Source organism: Pristiophorus japonicus, chromosome 1 (assembly GCF_044704955.1).
Source record: "Pristiophorus japonicus isolate sPriJap1 chromosome 1, sPriJap1.hap1, whole genome shotgun sequence".
NCBI classification, from domain to species: domain Eukaryota; kingdom Metazoa; phylum Chordata; class Chondrichthyes; family Pristiophoridae; genus Pristiophorus; species Pristiophorus japonicus.
Genome location: NC_091977.1, coordinates 47,258,597 through 47,274,992, shown reverse-complemented (window position 1 = coordinate 47,274,992; position 16,396 = coordinate 47,258,597). Strand labels below are relative to the sequence as shown.

At 46.5% G+C, this 16,396-nt stretch overlaps 1 protein-coding gene across 4 annotated transcripts in view; it reads right to left on the bottom strand.

Annotated features, from left to right (window-relative positions):
• The window catches only part of LOC139263353 (toll-like receptor 3), a 28,450-nt gene extending 27,697 nt beyond the window's left edge, over positions 1-753 (bottom strand). For 2 of the 4 annotated variants that reach the window (XM_070879300.1, XM_070879319.1), the window contains exon 1: positions 515-753. The gene's annotated coding sequence lies outside the window, so the exon portion shown is untranslated. The other 2 variants (XM_070879330.1, XM_070879310.1) reach the window with 2 other exon arrangements.
• Between the last annotated feature and the right edge of the window lie 15,643 nt (positions 754-16,396).

Below are 16,396 nucleotides of genomic sequence, written 5' to 3'. Positions count from 1 at the left end.
TGGGCATCACTGGCAAGGTGGGCATTTATTGCCCATCCCTAATTGTCTTTTGAGAAGGTGGTGGTGAGCCACTTTCTTGCATCGCTGTAATCCGTGTAGTTTTAGCGCTTTGTCATTGTGGTTTGGTACAACATAGTGACCAACATTGCTGTGGGTCTGGAGTCACATATAGACCAGACCGGCAGATTTCCTTCCCTAAAGAACATTAGTGAACCAATTTCACGGTGACCATTATTGATACTAGGTTTTTAATTCTGGATTCATTAAATTCTGCATTTATTTAATTATGAATTATTTAATCAACTGAATTTGAACTCACCTCTGCTACGATCATTAGTCCAGGCCTCTGGATTAGCAGTTCAGTAACATAACCATTATGCTACCGTACCCCTAAGTGATGAATTAAACCTTGTACGAAATATCAGCAAACTAATATCTGATATCGGGCCAGAATGATCCTGGTCGGTTGAGCAGGATAAGTGCAGTGTTGGAGCCGGGCGGAGGTCCCACTTACCGCAGCAGGTAGGATGGACCTTTCAGTCTCAATCTCCGTCTCCCCACCTTTCCTTCCACCTGGAACCACCTTTTCGCTCCCCCAGCTGTTTACCCCCGCTGCATCGTGGCCAGAAGTATTGCGGAACGTTAGAAAAAGCAAGGTTAGAAGTTGCCGGACTGGAGACGCAGAAGGTTACTTTGCATGACGTCATTCGGCACAGTGTGAACGAGTATTTTTGGCATCAAGCGGGCTCCTTCCCTCCACACACTTTCACTTTCGAGTAGGCAGGCATTCTGGGATGTGAGCTCTTTTATCCTCGTGCCTGACTTCCCCCTGCAGTGGCTGGTTGTAGGTGGACCAGCTTATTGTCTCAAAAGATGTGTTTAGGTAAAAGAAAATGTGCACCAGTTGCACACAATGGGTACCAATGAATGGTCCAAGTCTACAGCAGTGAACTAATTATTCTCCACCACTGACAGTGTGTGTTTTACTTTGTATTAGGAGACCTTACATTAATAGGAGCTGAAGGCACCTTCAAGGGGCAGTTATAACACCACAGTTATGTGGACTTTTTTGGTGCCTGTCTGTATAAAAACGAGCAGTTTATCTCTGAGTCAAATTCCTGTCACTGGAACAAAAGATGGGTTAAGAGATCTGATGGTGTTTAAAATTAGATGGGGTTTTGGTAAGGTAATTGGGGTGAACACTATTTGCATTGGTTGGTCATTCAGTAGCCAAAGGTTATGAATTAAGAGAGATGTTTGGAGAAAGGTTTTTTTTTAATGCAGGTGGCTGTTGAAATATGGAATATTCTACCAGAAATAGTGATGGTAGCAGAATCTGTAAAAACTGTAAAAATCTGTACAAAGGAAGTGGATAAATATTTGAAGAAGAAAAATGTATAAGGATGTAAAGTCCTTACTCTACAGTATGAAACCACACGAGGCACATTCTGGGGATAAGGTCACTGACCGTAACTCTTTATTCACAGGACTCCAAAGACGATGACCCTGCGTGGGACCTCCCTTTTTATACCTGTGTGATCAGGTAAGGAGTGTCTCCCACAAGTTCACCCCTAGTGGTCAAGGTGTGCATCTAGGTTAAGTATATACAGTATTGCAGTGGTGTTACATTGTGGTTACATACATGACATCACCTCCTCATCAAAGTCTTATTGGGATCATAGGTTTAGTCTTTCAGGTGGTTTACGCTCCCTCGTGGAGCGCCGCAGTTGGGGCTCTGGTTGTTGACACTGACGTGAGTGTCTGTCACATGTGGTGATTCTGGCCTGTCCGGGCTGACTGCAGGGACTGTGCATTCTTCTGATTGCTCTTGTTGCTCGTTCACTGGCGGTGTTGTGAGCTCCATCTCATGGTCTTTTTCAGGTTCCTCCGTGTCAATGCTGAACCTTTTTTTTACTTGGTCCAGATGCTTACGGCACATCTGACCATTGTTGAGTTTTATCATGATGACCCTATTCTCCTCTTTGTCAATTACAGTGCCCTCAAGCCATTTGGGCTCCATGGCATGATTGAGGATGAATATAGGATCATTTATTTCTATACATCTCCCCCTTGAATTACGGTCGTGGTACTCATTTTGTGACTTGCACTTGCCCTCAACAATGTCGGTCAGGACTGGGTGAATGAGGGACAACCGAGTTTTGAGTGTCCGTTTCATTAGTAGCTCTGCGGGCGGGACCCCCGTGAGCGAGTGCGGTCGGGATGTATAGGACAGCAGGAGACGCGATAAGCGGCATTGTAGGGAGGGTCCTTGAATCCTGAGCACACCTTGCTTAATGATTTGGACCCCACGTTCCGCCTGGCCATTGGAGGCCGGCTTGAACGGTGCAGTCCTGACGTGGTTGATGCCATTGCCCGACATAAACTCTCAGAATTCGTAGCTTGTGAAACATGGGCCATTATCACTAACCAGGATGTCCGGCAAGCCATGGGTTGCAAAGATCGCACGTAGGCTTTCCACAGTGGTGGATGACGTGCATGAATTCAGAATGATGCACTCGATCCATTTTGAGTACGCATCTACCACAATAAGGAACATCGTACCCATGAACGGGCCCGCGTATTCAACATGAATGCGTGACCATGGCCTGGTGGGCCAGGGCCACGGGCTGAGCGGGACCTCCCTGGGGGCATTACCCAGCTGGGCACGCGTCGTGCACCTGCGAACACAGTGTTCCAGGTCTGAATCAATTCCAGGCCACCAAACGTGTGACCGGGCAATGGCCTTCATCAGCACAATGTCTGGATGCTCGCTGTGGAGTTCCCTGATGAATGCCTCCCTGCCCTTCTGGGGCATGACTACCCAGCTGTCCCATAGTAGGCAGTCAGCTTGGATGGAGAGCTCATCCATCCGTCTGTGAAACAGTCTGACACCTCCTCGGCATGCTCCGTGTGCGGGCGCCCAATCCCCAGTCAGGACGCATTTCTTAATCAGGGATAGGAGGGGATGTCTGTTTGTCCAGATTTTGATCTGGTGGGCTGTGATGGGGGAGCCTGCGCTGTCAAAGGCATCGACAGCCATGACCATCTTGGCGCTTTGCTCCGCTGCCCCCTCAGTGGTGGCCTTGTAGTCACCACAGATCCTGACAGAGCCATCCGCTTTTAGGACGGGAACAACGGGGCTCGCCCAGTCGCTGAATTCGAGATGATGCCCTCTCTCAACAGCCGGTCCAATTCGCTCTCGATCTTTTCCTGCATCACACATGGCACCGCTCTGACTTTGTGGTGCACTGGCCTGGCGTCCAGGGTGATGTGTATCACTAGTTTAGTGCCTTTGAAAGTTACGACGCCAGGTTGGAATAGTGAATCGAATTGTTGTAGGACTTGTGAGCATGAACTTCGCTCCACAGATGACATTGCGTGAACATCCCCCCATTTCCAGTTCATCTCGGCTAACCAGCTCCTCCCCAACAGTGCGGAACCATTGCCTGGGACAATCTAGAGTGGCAGCCGATTCACTAACCCATTGTGTGTGACAGCCAACATTGCACTGCCTAGCACCGGAATGATTTCTTTAGTGTAAGTCCGTAATTGTGTCTCAATGCGTGCTAATTTGGGTCTACTGGCTTTAAGTGGCCATAGCTTCTCAAATTGCTGAATGCCCATGAGTGACTGGCTGGCCCCAGTGTCCAGCTCCATGCGTACAGGGATACCGTTTAATAAAACCTTCATCATCATTGGTGGCGTTTTGGTGTATGAACTGTGAATATTCACCACATGGACCCGCTGAACCTCGCGTCCATCGATTTTCACCAAAGGTCATCCTGCCTCAACGAACCCTCTTCTGGTCCATCCGCCTCATATATTAGTCTGGTTGCAGACTTCCTGCACATTCGAGCTAAGTGGCCACTGAGATTGCAGTTCCTGCAGACAAACTGTTGAAATCTGCAAGATCTAGCTGAGTGTTTTCCCCCACACCTCCAGCACGAGTTAAAGTTTCCATTATTGGGAACAAAGGGACTATGGCCAGGCATTCCGTGCTGACTGTCCCTTTGACTGCTCTTAAGTACCCTATTAGTAGGTGTCAATGGCCCCCATCCTGGGCCGCATTGTCCACTGTGATGGCGTGAATGTCCGTTCAGCCTGCCATTGTCTCTGTTGAAGTCCTACTCTGGGGTCTATTGCTGCCTGGGGGGTGTTGGACTGCCCCTGCCTGCCTGCGGGGCTCTGAGTCGCATTGATGATGTTGATTCCCTGATCCATCGCTGCGTTAGAGGCAGAATTGCGCGCATATATTATTTTCGTCTCTTCCTACCCCGCCATGAAAGTTTGAGCTATCAACGCCGCTGCTTCCAAGGTCAAATCCTTGGTCTCAATTCATTTGCGGAAAATTCCCGCATGACTGATGCCCTCGATAAAGAAGTCCCTTAGCATTTCACCCCTGCAGGCATCTGTGAACTTACAGAGGCTGGTCAAACGCCGGAGGTACGCTATGAAGTCCGGTATGCTCTGTCCTTCACGACGTCGGTGGGTGTAGAATCTGTGTCGGGCCATATGTATGCTACTCGCTGGTTTGAGGTGCACCCGATCAATTTGCTAAGTTCTTCAAAGGTTTTGTCCGCCGGCTTTTCGGGTGCTAGTAAGTCCTTCATGAGCGCGTAAGTCTTTGGTCCGCAGCTGGTCAACAGATGAGCTCTTCGCTTGTCGGCCGCTGCATCCCCCAGCCATTCTTTCATAACGGAGCATTGCTGAAGCCTCTCCACAGTCTTCCCCAACACAGTACCGTTCCTCTGTGTTACCGGTGGCCATTCTCATGAGTTGTGAATTCCCGTTTCTCGTCACCAATGTAAAGTCCTTACTCTACAGTATGAAACCACACGAGGCACATTCTGGGGACAAGGTCACTCTGTGACCTTAACTCTTTATTCACAGGACTCCAAAGACGATGACCCTGTGTGGGACCTCCCTTTTTATACCTGTGTGATCAGGTAAGGAGTGTCTCCCACAAGTTCACCCCTCGTGGTCAAGGTGTGCATCTAGGTTGAGTGTATACAGTAATACAGTGGTGTTACATTGTGGTTTCATACATGACAAAGGATATGGAGAATAGCTCTTTCACAGGATCAGCTGAATGAACAGCTGCCTTCTGTGCTGTAAAATGTTATGATTCTCTTAACCTAAACAGTGTGACCTCTCTCCCTCCCCCACTAAGAGACGATTTATTCCTGGGAACGTTTAAAACTTGAAGTGGGATGTTTTACTATTAGCAGAGAATGCTGCAGTTTGTCCATGGTCAGTGGAGTTGATGCTTCAATTTGTAATTAAGGATCTCCTTTCTCATACTTGTGAAATGAAAACAGAATAGGAAGGACAGAAAGAAAGATTTTAATTCACATAGCGCCTGCCACAACCACAGAAGGCCCCAAAGCGCTTTACAGCCAATTAAATACTTTTGGAGTGTAGTCACTGTTGTAATGTGGGAACCGCGGTAATTAATTTGCACACAGCAAGCTCGCACAAACAGCAATGAGACAATGAGCAGATAATCTGTTTTAGTGGTGTTGGTTGAGGGATAAATATTGTCCAGGACATAGGGAGAACTCCCTGCACTTCTTAGAAAAGTGCTATGGGATCTCTTCGCTGATAGGGCAGACGGGTCCTGGGTTTCACTCCCCAGTATTTCAGTGATGGTAAAGAAAAGAGCAGCTTCTTGTTGGGCCAAATGGCTTGTTTCTGTGCTGTGAGCTCTATGCATATCTGTGTAAAGAATGAGAGGTGTAAAAGTCTCTTCCTCTCTTCTGACTGTTATTTTTCTCCTTTCTCTCGCAGATGAAAAACGGGTGCTGCACGATCGGATTTCTCGTCCAACGTTTTAAGAAATATTTGAAAGCTGAAACATATTCAAAATAATGTATTTGTTCCACAAAATTTGTGATAATTGCTTTCCTGAGAAATACAATTACTGAGAGTCAGAATATTCATTTAAACCTTGGCAAGATCTACTTGCCATTATTTCATAGTTGTGAGAAGACCAGTCATGACTTTAATGCAGATGCATAAATAACAGCAGAACTGCTCACATCTTCTGTCTGATCGTCCCTTTCTCACTTCCTCTTTCAGTTTTCCTGTTTTTTATTTTATACATTTTCTTGGTGTCCCATTTTATTTGTGTCTTTATCATTTCATAAAGAGTTTACATTTTTCATTTCTGTATTTACTTTCTTCAGTTATGATCTTCTTTCCGCTTCTTTTTTCTCATCACTTGTCCCCTTTTAACCCTTTTGTCACCTTTAGCCAACGTTCCACAGTGCCGTGGCTCATCTAGGTTTCTGTGGTTGCAAGGGGTGGTTTCAGTGTTGGGACTGACTGCTGGTTTCTGTCGATGTGTGAGTTAATTTTGTTGTTTGAGATTGATGAATGGTTTCTTTTCTCCTTTTATTCCTTTCCTGGCCAGCTCCACCTCTCTCGATCCCTCCACTGTCTCTAACTTGTCACGCTGCTTGTCCGACATGCAGTCCTGGATGAGCAGAAATTTCCATCCACTAAATATTGTGAAGATTGAAGCCATTTTCTTCAGACCCCGTCACGATCTCTGTTCCATAGCCACCGACTCCATCCCTCTCCCGCATCCCTGTCTGAGGATGAACCAGACCATTTGCAAACTTGCCGTGCTATTTGACCCTGAGATGAGCTTCCGATAAGATTTCTACTCCATCACCAAGACTGCCTACTTTCACCTTTGTAGCATCGCCCATCTCCACACCTGCCTCAGCTCATCTACTGCTGAAACCCTCATCCGTGCCTTTCTTAGTTCTAAACTTGACTATAGAAGTGTAGAACTAACAAAGGGCCGCCCCGACCTGTGTGAGAACACCACCGCAGGTCGAGGCTATAAATAGAGCTGGAGCGCCAGGCCCTGGAATATCGTGGCGGAGATGCGGCGACTGAGGGTACGGGGCCCAGAAGAGCCGAGGGCCCAGAGACAGGACGGGCCTGCCCACACTGCGATATGTGTGTGCACTAGGTCCGTGCAGCAGAGCAGGTCTCCAGTTCTCCAGTTGTCCTGGTTAATCCTTGCCACTGAATAAAGGCCTAGCTCTGTCAAGCCCGTGTGGTGGCTGATGTGCAACGGTCACCACACATTAAAAAAAAATCCATGCACAGACATCTTCTACCCCCTCAACTGGAGTTCAGGACTGGAATATCGGGTCCTTCATTGAAACATCTGTGAACTCTCGTGGAAGCAAGTCATCCTCGTTCGAGGGATCGCCTATGAAGGTGACTATTCCAAAGCTTTCCTGACCGGCCTCCCATCTTCCACATCCAAAACTCTGCTGCCTGTATCCTAACTTGCAGCAAGTCCTGTTCAGCCATCACCCTTGTGCTCGTTGACCTACATTGGCTCCCGGTCTGGCAATACCTCAATTTTGAAATTCTCATCCTTGTTTGCAAATTCCTCCCTATCTCTGTAATCACCTCGAGCCCTACAAGCCTCCGAGAGCTCTGCTCTCCTCCAATTCTGGCCTCTTCCGCATCCTCGATTTTAATCGCTCCACCCTTGGTAGCCGTGCCTTCAGTTGTCTAGGCCCTAAACTCTGGAATTCCCTCCCTAAGCATCGCCACCTCTCTACCTCTCTTTCCTCCTTTAAGATACTCCTTAAAACCCGCTCTTTGACCAATCTGTCCTAATATCGCCTTATGTGGCTCGGTGACAAATTCTGTTTGATAATGCTCCTGTGAAGCACCTTGGGATATTTTACTATGTTTAAGGCGCTATATAAATGCAAATTGTTTTTGTTGTGATTGCAGTCACATTCTTATAGTTTAGCTGGGCCTTTTTTGTCCTTCTCTCATTTTTAATAAAAAATTATATTCCTCTCACTTCACCCATCTCTCCAAAAAAAAACTTACCTGGCATTACCTTTGGGGGAGTGTCTTCTCAGGTTCAGTGCGAGCAGAGAGACAGGTGCAGTGCTGTGCTCTCCGCAGCATCATCATAGGCAGTCCCTCGGAATCGAGGAAGACTTGCTTCCACTCTTAACATGAATTCTTAGGTGACTGTGCAATCCAATACGAGAACCACAGTCTCTGTCACAGGTGGGACAGATAGTTGTTGGGGGAGGGGTGGGTGGGACTGGTTTGCCGCATGTTTTCTGCTGCCTGCGCTTGATTTCTGCATGCTCTCGGCGTGCTCAGCGCCCTCCTGGATGCGCTTCCTCCACTTAGGGCGGTCTTTGGCCAGGGACTCCCAGGTGTCAGTGGGTATGTTGCACTTTATCAGGGAGGCTTTGAGGGTGTCCTTGTAACATTTCCGCTGCCCACCTTTGGCTCGTTTGCTCTGAAGGAGTTCCGAGTAGAGCGCTTGCTTTGGGAGTCTCGTGTCTGGTATGCGAACTATGTGGTCTACCTAGTGAAGCTGATCAAGTGTGGTCAGTGCTTCGATGTTGAGGCTGTTGGCCTGGTTGAGGACGCTAATGTTGTTGTGTCTGTCCTCCCAGGGGATTTGTAGGATCTTGCGGAGATATCACTGGAGGTATTTCTCCAGCGACATGAGGTGTCGACTGTACATGGTCCATGTTTCTGAGCCATACAGGAGGGCGGGTATTACTACAGTCCTGTAGACCATGAGCTTGGTGGAAGTTTTGAGGACCTGGTCTTCAAATACTCTTTTCCTCAGGCGGCCGAAGGTTGCACTGGCGCATTGGAGGTGGTGTTGGATCTCATCGTCAATGCCTGCTCTTGTTGATAGGAGGCTCCCGAATTATGGGATGTGGTCCACGTTGTCCAGGGCCGCGCCGTGGATCTTGATGGCTGGGTGACAGTGCTGTGCGGTGATGACGGGCTTGTGGAGGACCTTTGTCTTACTGATATTTAGCGTAAGGCTCATGCTTTTGTACGCCTCAGTAAATACGTCGACTATATCCTGGAGTTCAGCCTCTGTATGTGCACAGATGCAGGCAAGGACACCTGCAGCTACCGTGCACAGCAGGGCTGGCATATGCTGGGATAAGCCTGAAATTTTTCCGCAGGCATGTTTCAATGCGATGGGGATGGTGCAGTAGAGTGGTGCATTGTTCCCGCAACCACCCCATGGAGCCATCGAATGGGTACGAGTGCAGGATACCTTTGTCACTTGCTTGCAGGCTCATTGTTGCACATTTGTGTCTGTCTTTTCCAATTCCTTGCCCCTATAATTCATGGAAAAGGCTGCTAATGGATTGAGATGCCTTTTGGGATCTTCAAAGACTTTCAGAACTGTTACCCGACTGTGACACTAGCTTTCAATTATCTGCATCCCTTTCAATTTTACTGGCAGGTAATTTTTGGCTTCCACCCTTCTGTTCCTACACCTGTCCAAATCTGAACCTGACATTTTGTCAATAAACTGATGTTAAAAAATTGAGTACAAACAGTCCACTTCCATTTGACTTGGTCTAAAACCCATCTATAGTCATTCTGCTGTTAAATAAGCCCATCAAGAAAAATTTACTTTCTGACTTGCTAGAGACTATGGAAAAGATCGAGAATCATTTAAAAAGGCAATTGCATATGTGTGGACCACAGACAGCTACAAGCATATCTTACAATTCCCATTGTTATTATAATGATACAGTAACCAGAATATATAGATTTAATAAAGGACTTGACTTTTGAAAATATAAGGGTAAAAAATGATTGTAGCCCATTTTCAAGCAAATAAAAGACAGTGCACATCCCAACCAGGGAGCTTGGGGATCTTTTCACACTTTCAGAAGCAGCTCGCCCATTGTATGGGTTTCATTTTCTCCGGCACTTGCCCTAAGATAAGTCCTGGGAGGAGGTGGAAGGGTAACGGGATGGGCAGGGGGCGCGATCTCAGGTCAACAGTAGCCCTCTTTAAGAAGAAACTTGGGCTGCAGCACCCACTGAAGAATCCTGATTGGAGCAGTGGCACCTGGGCAGACGACTATGCCAATATGGCACCACCCATACCCCTGGTGCAGATCAGGCCCTCGTTGTGCACGTTTTACGTCCATAAAAGGGGCACAATGAGGTTCACTTTCTACCCCATATACTCCCATGATATCTACATGTTTTTAGCCCAGTGCCAACCTTTATAAAAACAATTGACATCTTCAACCCTCGTACATATTTATGATGTAATGTTTCATGACTGGTTGATAGAATTCCAAATATTAATGCAATGTTAATTTGTACCTTTATTTGCTGTTAACTGAATATTAATTAACCAAATATTTTTAAGCAGAGTTGGCTTTCTGTATTCATTAATAGATAATTAACATCTGGCATTCCTTTAAGTCCATTGTTTGCTGTGAAATTATAGCTTTCAAACAAATTTTTTTTAACCCAGAGTTCACTTTTTACCTTTGTATTTTCAATAGTCAAGTTCATTTCAATAAGCACTACAAGCAAAAAGGAATTGCATTTATATAGCACATTATAATGACTCTCAGAAGGGGTTCAAAGCACTTAGCAACGAAGTGCTTTGAAGTACAGTGGCTGCAGGCAAATATAGCAATGACTTTGCACATACCAGGGTCCGACAAACAGCAAAGAGATGAAGAACCGGTTAGTCTTTATTTGTTGGTGTTAGCTGATGGAAGAATGCTGTGCCGGAAATCAGAAAAACTCCCTGTTCCAGTGTAATGATATCTTTAACATCCATCTAAATGACTGAAATATGCAGATCTTCAGAGCAGAATTCCAGGCTATCTTCCAGCTGCTTCATCAATGTCCTTCCTTCCATCATAAGGCCAGAAGTGGGACCATTTGCTAATAATTGCACAGTGCGCAATTCCACTCGCAATTCCTCAGAGAATGAAGTACTCCATACCAGCTTGCAGCAGCAGAAATTCTGGGCTGAATTTTAACACCTAAAAATGGGAGAGTTGGGGTCGGGTCAGATGTTAAAATGTTAAAAATCTGAAACCCGACTCCAACCCGCCCAATTCCAGGTTTAACGGAGGTGGGACAAGGGGGTAGGCAGCCAATCCGCGCCCAAGAGGCGGGGTGGCAATTAAAATATCTTAATGAGGCTGGCCGTCTCTGATTTAACCTACTTTGCAGGATTTACAATGGCCGGTTGGGTTTCCCAGGCCTTGGGAAACCTGTCAGCTGAGGGGAGGTGAGGATAGTTTCGGGGAGAAAGTAAGTGCCTTTGCAGCACTGCAGGAAAGGGGTACTGAGGTGAATGATCAGCCATGATCTTATTGAATGGTGGTGTAGGTTCGAAGTGCTGAATGGTCTACTCTTGCACCTATTTTCTATGTTTCTACATTTCTATGCCTGTGGGCCAGGAGCAGCAGGAGTGTTTCCCCCTGGCCCTCCAAGCATCCCCCATCAGTTCCCAACCCCCCCATACTAAGGACCCCCTCCTAGGGTTGGGGATTGAAACCCCGCCCCCCCCCCCCCCCCGCTTCCCTGGGTCTGGATCAGACCTACCTGGTCCTGCGGCCTGCTCCGGTGTGCTCCTCGCCCGACTGGAAGCCAAGCCTATCAATCAGGCTGCCCCAATGGGGAACCTGTCAAGTATAACAGAGGGAAACCCGGACTTCAGTAAACTCTGTCCCCTGCCTATGTCACCCCTCCCTGTTAATATCCAGGCCTCTGTCTCTTTTTTCCCCACTTTATCTCTCTCACCTGCTTTGCTTCTTTCTCTCCTTTCCTTGTTTCTCTTCCTTTCTGTTTCTCATTCTCTTTTGGTTCACTCTCTGCTGATCTGGTTCAACTTCCTTTTCTTGTTTGCTCTCTTTATAGCCTGTGCTCTTTATTTCTATTTCTTTTTCCTTTTCTGGTATCCCATCTCTCCTTTATTCTGTCTCATTTTCCTTTTCCGTCGCCTTTTTTCTCTGCCCTCTCCTAGTTTACTATCACTTTTTTGATTCATTCCTGTGACGTCAGTGCCACTGGCAAGACCGGCATTGCCCATCCCACGTTGCATTGAGAAGGTGGTGGTAGGACTACTTCTTGAACCGCTGCAGTCCACGAGGTGAAGGTGCTCCCACAGTGCTCTTAGGTATGGAGTTCTAGGATTTTGACCATTTGACAATGAAGGAATGGCGATATATGTCCGAGTCACGATGATGTGTGACTTGGAGGTAAATTTGGATGTGATGGTGTTTCCATGTGCCCACTGCCTTTCTCTTCTAGGTGGTAGAGGTCAGAGTTTTGGCTGGTGCTGTCGAAGAAGCCTTGGTAAGTTGTTGCAGATAGTACACTGCAGCCACAGCTGCATGGATGTTTAAGATAGCGGATGTTTAGGATAGTGGATGAGGTGCCGATCAAGTGGACTACTTTGTCCTGAATTATGTTGAGCTTCTTGAGTGTTCTTGCAACTGTACCTATCCAGGCACATTCCTGACTTGTGCCTTATAGGTGATGGAGAGGCTTTGGGGAGTCAGAAAGTGAATCACTCACTGTATAATACCCAGCTTTGAACCTGCTCTAGTAGCCACAGCATTTATGTGGCTGGTCAAGTTGAGTTTCTGGTTGTCCTCTCTCTGGTTTTCCCTCTTCTGAGAACATTTATCAGTAAGAAACCTTTGGCATTGTTGCCAAATTAAATTAATTTACGGGTTAAGTCATGGCAGGATAGCCCAGACCCGTGTCATGCTCCTCCTGTGCTATGTGGGAAGTCAGAGACGCTTCCAGTGTGTCCCTGACAACTACATGTGCAGGAAGTGTATCCAGCTGCAGCTCCTGACAAACCACATTGCGGCACTGGAGCTGCGCATGGATTCACTCTGGAGCATCCGCGATGCTGAAGATGTCATGAATAGCATGTTTAGTGAGTTGGTCACACCGCAAGCAAAGGTGACTTCGACAGATAGGGAATGAGTGACCATCAGGCAGAGCAGTGGAAGGAAGGTAGTGCAGGGGTCCCCTGCGGCCATCCCCCTCCAAAACAGATACACCACCTTGGGTGCTGTTGGGGAGGATGACTCATCAGGGGAGGACAACAGCAGCCAAGTTCATGGCACCATGGGTGGCTCTGCTGCACAGGAGGTCAGGAAAAAGAGTGGGAGAGCTATAGTGGTTGGGGATTCTATTCCAAGTGGAATAGATAGACGTTTCTGTGGCCGCAATCGAGACTCCAGGATAGTATGTTGCCGCCCTGGTGCAAGGGTCAAATATGTCTTGGAGCAGCTGCAGGACATTTTGGAGGGGGAGGGTGAATAGCCAGTTGTCGTGGTGCATATAGATACCAACGGTATAGGTAAAAAAACGGGATGAGGTCCTACAAGCTGAATTTAAGGAGCTAGGAATTAAATTAAAAAGCAGGACCTCAAAGGTAGTAATCTCAGGATTGCTACCAGTGCCACGTGCTAGCCAGTGTAGAAATAGCAGGATAGCTAAGATGAATACTTGGCTTGAAGAGTGGTGCAGGAAGGAGGGATTAAAATTCCTGGGACATTGTAACCGGTTCAGGGGGAGGTGGGACCAGAACAAACCGGATAGTCTGCACCTGGGCAGGACCAGAACCAATGTCCTAGGGGGAGTGTTTGCTAGTGCTATTGGGGAGGGGTTAAACTAATATGGCAGGGGGATGGGAACTTATGCAGGGAGACAGAGGGAAGTAAAATGGGGGCAGAAGCAAAAGATAGAAAGAAGAAAAGTAAAAGTGGAGGTCAGAGAAACCCAAGGCAAAAATCAAAAAGGGCCACATTACAGCAAAATTCTAAAGGGACAAAGTGTGTTAAAAAGACAAGCCTGAAGGCTCTGTGCCTCAATGCGAGGAGTATTCGTAATAAGGTGGATGAATTAACTGCGCAGGCAACTATTAACGATTATGATATACGTGAGATTATGGAGACATGGCTCCAGGGTGACCAAGGCTGGGAACTCAACACCCATGGGTATTCAACATTCAGGAAGGATAGACCGAAAGGAAAAGAAGGTGAGGTAGCGTTGCTGGTTAAAGAGGAAATTAACGCAATAGTAAGGAAGGACATTAGCTTCGATGATGTGGAATCTGTATGGGTAGAGCTGCAGAATATCAAGGGGCAGTAAACGCTAGTGGGAGTTGTGTACAGATCACCAAACAGTCGTAGTGAGGTTGGGGACAGCATCAAACAAGAAATTAGGGATTCTGCAATAAAGGTACAGCAGTTATCATGGGCGACTTTAATTTACATATAGATTGGGCTAACCAAACTGGTAGCAATATGGTGGAGGAGGATTTCCTGGAGTGTATTAGGGATGGTTTTCTAAATCAATATGTCGAGGAACTAACTAGAGGGCTGGCCATCCTAGACTGGGTGATGTGTAATGAGAAAGGACTAATTAGCAATTTTGTTGTGCGAGGCCCCTTGGAGAAGGGTGACCATAATATGGTAGAATTCTTTATTAAGATGGAGAGTGACACAGTTAATTCAGAGACGAGGGTCCTGAACTTAAGGAAAGGTAACTTCGATGATATGAGATGTGAATTGGTTAGAATAGACTGGCGAATGATACTTAAAGGGTTGATGGTGGATAGGCAATGGAAAACATTTAAAGATCACATGGATGACCTTCAACAATTGTACATCCTGTCTGGAGTAAAAATAAAATGGGGAAGGTGGCTCAACAAGAGAAATTAAGGATAGTGTTAAATCCAAGGAAGAGGCATATAAATTGGCCAGAAAAAGCTGTAAACCTGAGGACTGGGAGAAATTTAGAATTCAGCAGAGGAGGACAAATGGTTTAATTAGGAGGGGGAAAATAGAATATGAGAGGAAGCTTGCTGGGACCATAAAAACTGACTGCAAAAGTTTCCATAGATAGTGAAGACAAACATAGGACCCTTGCAGTCAGAATCAGGTGAATTTATAATGGGGAACAAAGAAATGGCAGACCAATTGAACAAATACTTTGGTTCTGTCTTCACAAAGGAAGACACATATAACCTTCCGGAAGTACTAGGGGACCGAGGGTCTAGCGAAAAGGAGGAACTGAAGGGAATCCTTATTAGTCAGAAAATTGTGTTCGGGAAATTGATGGGATTGAAGGCCGATAAATCCTCAGGACCTGATAGGATGTATCCCAGAGTACTTAAGGAAGTGGCCTTAGAAATAATGGATGTATTGGTGATCATTTTCCAACAGTCTTTCGACTCTGGATCTGTTCCTACGATCTGGAGGGTAGGTAATATAACACCACTTTTAAAAAAAGGAGGGAGAGAGAAAATGGAATTATAGACCGGTTAGCCTGACATCATTAGTGTGGAAAATGTTGGAATCAATTAATAAAGATGAAAGAGCAGTGACAGGATCGGTCCAAGTCAGCATGGATTTATGAACGGGAAATCATGCTTGACAAATCTTCTAGAATTTTTTGAGGATGTAACTAGTAGAGTGGACAAGGGAGAACCAGTGGAAGTGCTGTATTTGGACTTTCAAAAGACTTTTGACAAGGTCCCACACAAGAGATTCATGTGCAAAATTAAAGCACATGGTATTGGGAGTAATGTATTGATGTGGATAGAGAACTGGTTGGCAGACAGGAAGCAGCGAGTCGGGATAAACAGGTCCTTTTCAGAATGGCAGGCAGTGACTAGTGGGGTGCCGCAGGGCTCAGTGCTGGGACAGCTATTTACAATATACATCAATGATTTACTTGAAGGAATTAGAAACATAGAAACATAGAAAATAGGTGCAGGAGCAGGCCATTCGGCCCTTCTAGCCTGCACTGCCATTCAATGAGTTCATGGCTGAACATGCAACTTCAGTACCCCATTCCTGCTTTCTCACCATACCCCTTGATCCCCTTAGTAGTAAGGACTACATCTAACTCCTTTTTGAATATATTTAGTGAATTAGCCTCAACAACTTTCTGAGGTAGAGAATTCCACAGGTTCACCACTCTTTGGGTGAAGAAGTTCCTCCTCATCTCGGTCCTAAATGGCTTACCCCTTATCCTTAGACTGTGACCCCTGGTTCTGGACTTCCCCAACATTGGGAACATTCTTCCTGCATCCAACCTGTCTAAACCCATCAGAATTTTAAACGTTTCTATGAGGTCCCCTCTCATTCTTCTGAACTCCAGTGAATACAAGCCCAGTTGATACAGTCTTTCTTGATAGGTCAGTCCCGCCATCCCGGGAATCAGTCTGGTGAACCTTCGCTGCACTCCCTCAATAGCAAGAATGTCCTTCCTCAGGTTAGGAGACCAAAACTGTACACAATACTCCAGGTGTGGCCTCACCAAGGCCCTGTACAACTGTAGCAACACCTCCCTGCCTCTGTACTCAAATCCCCTCGTTATGAAGGCCAACATGCCATTTGCTTTCTTAACCGCCTGCTGTACCTGCATGCCAACGTTCAATGACTGATGTACCATGACACCCAGGTCTCGTTGCACCTCCCCTTTTCCTAACCTGTCACCATTCAGATAATAGTCTGTCTCTCTGTTTTTACCACCAAAGTGGATAACCTCACATTTATCCACATTATACTTC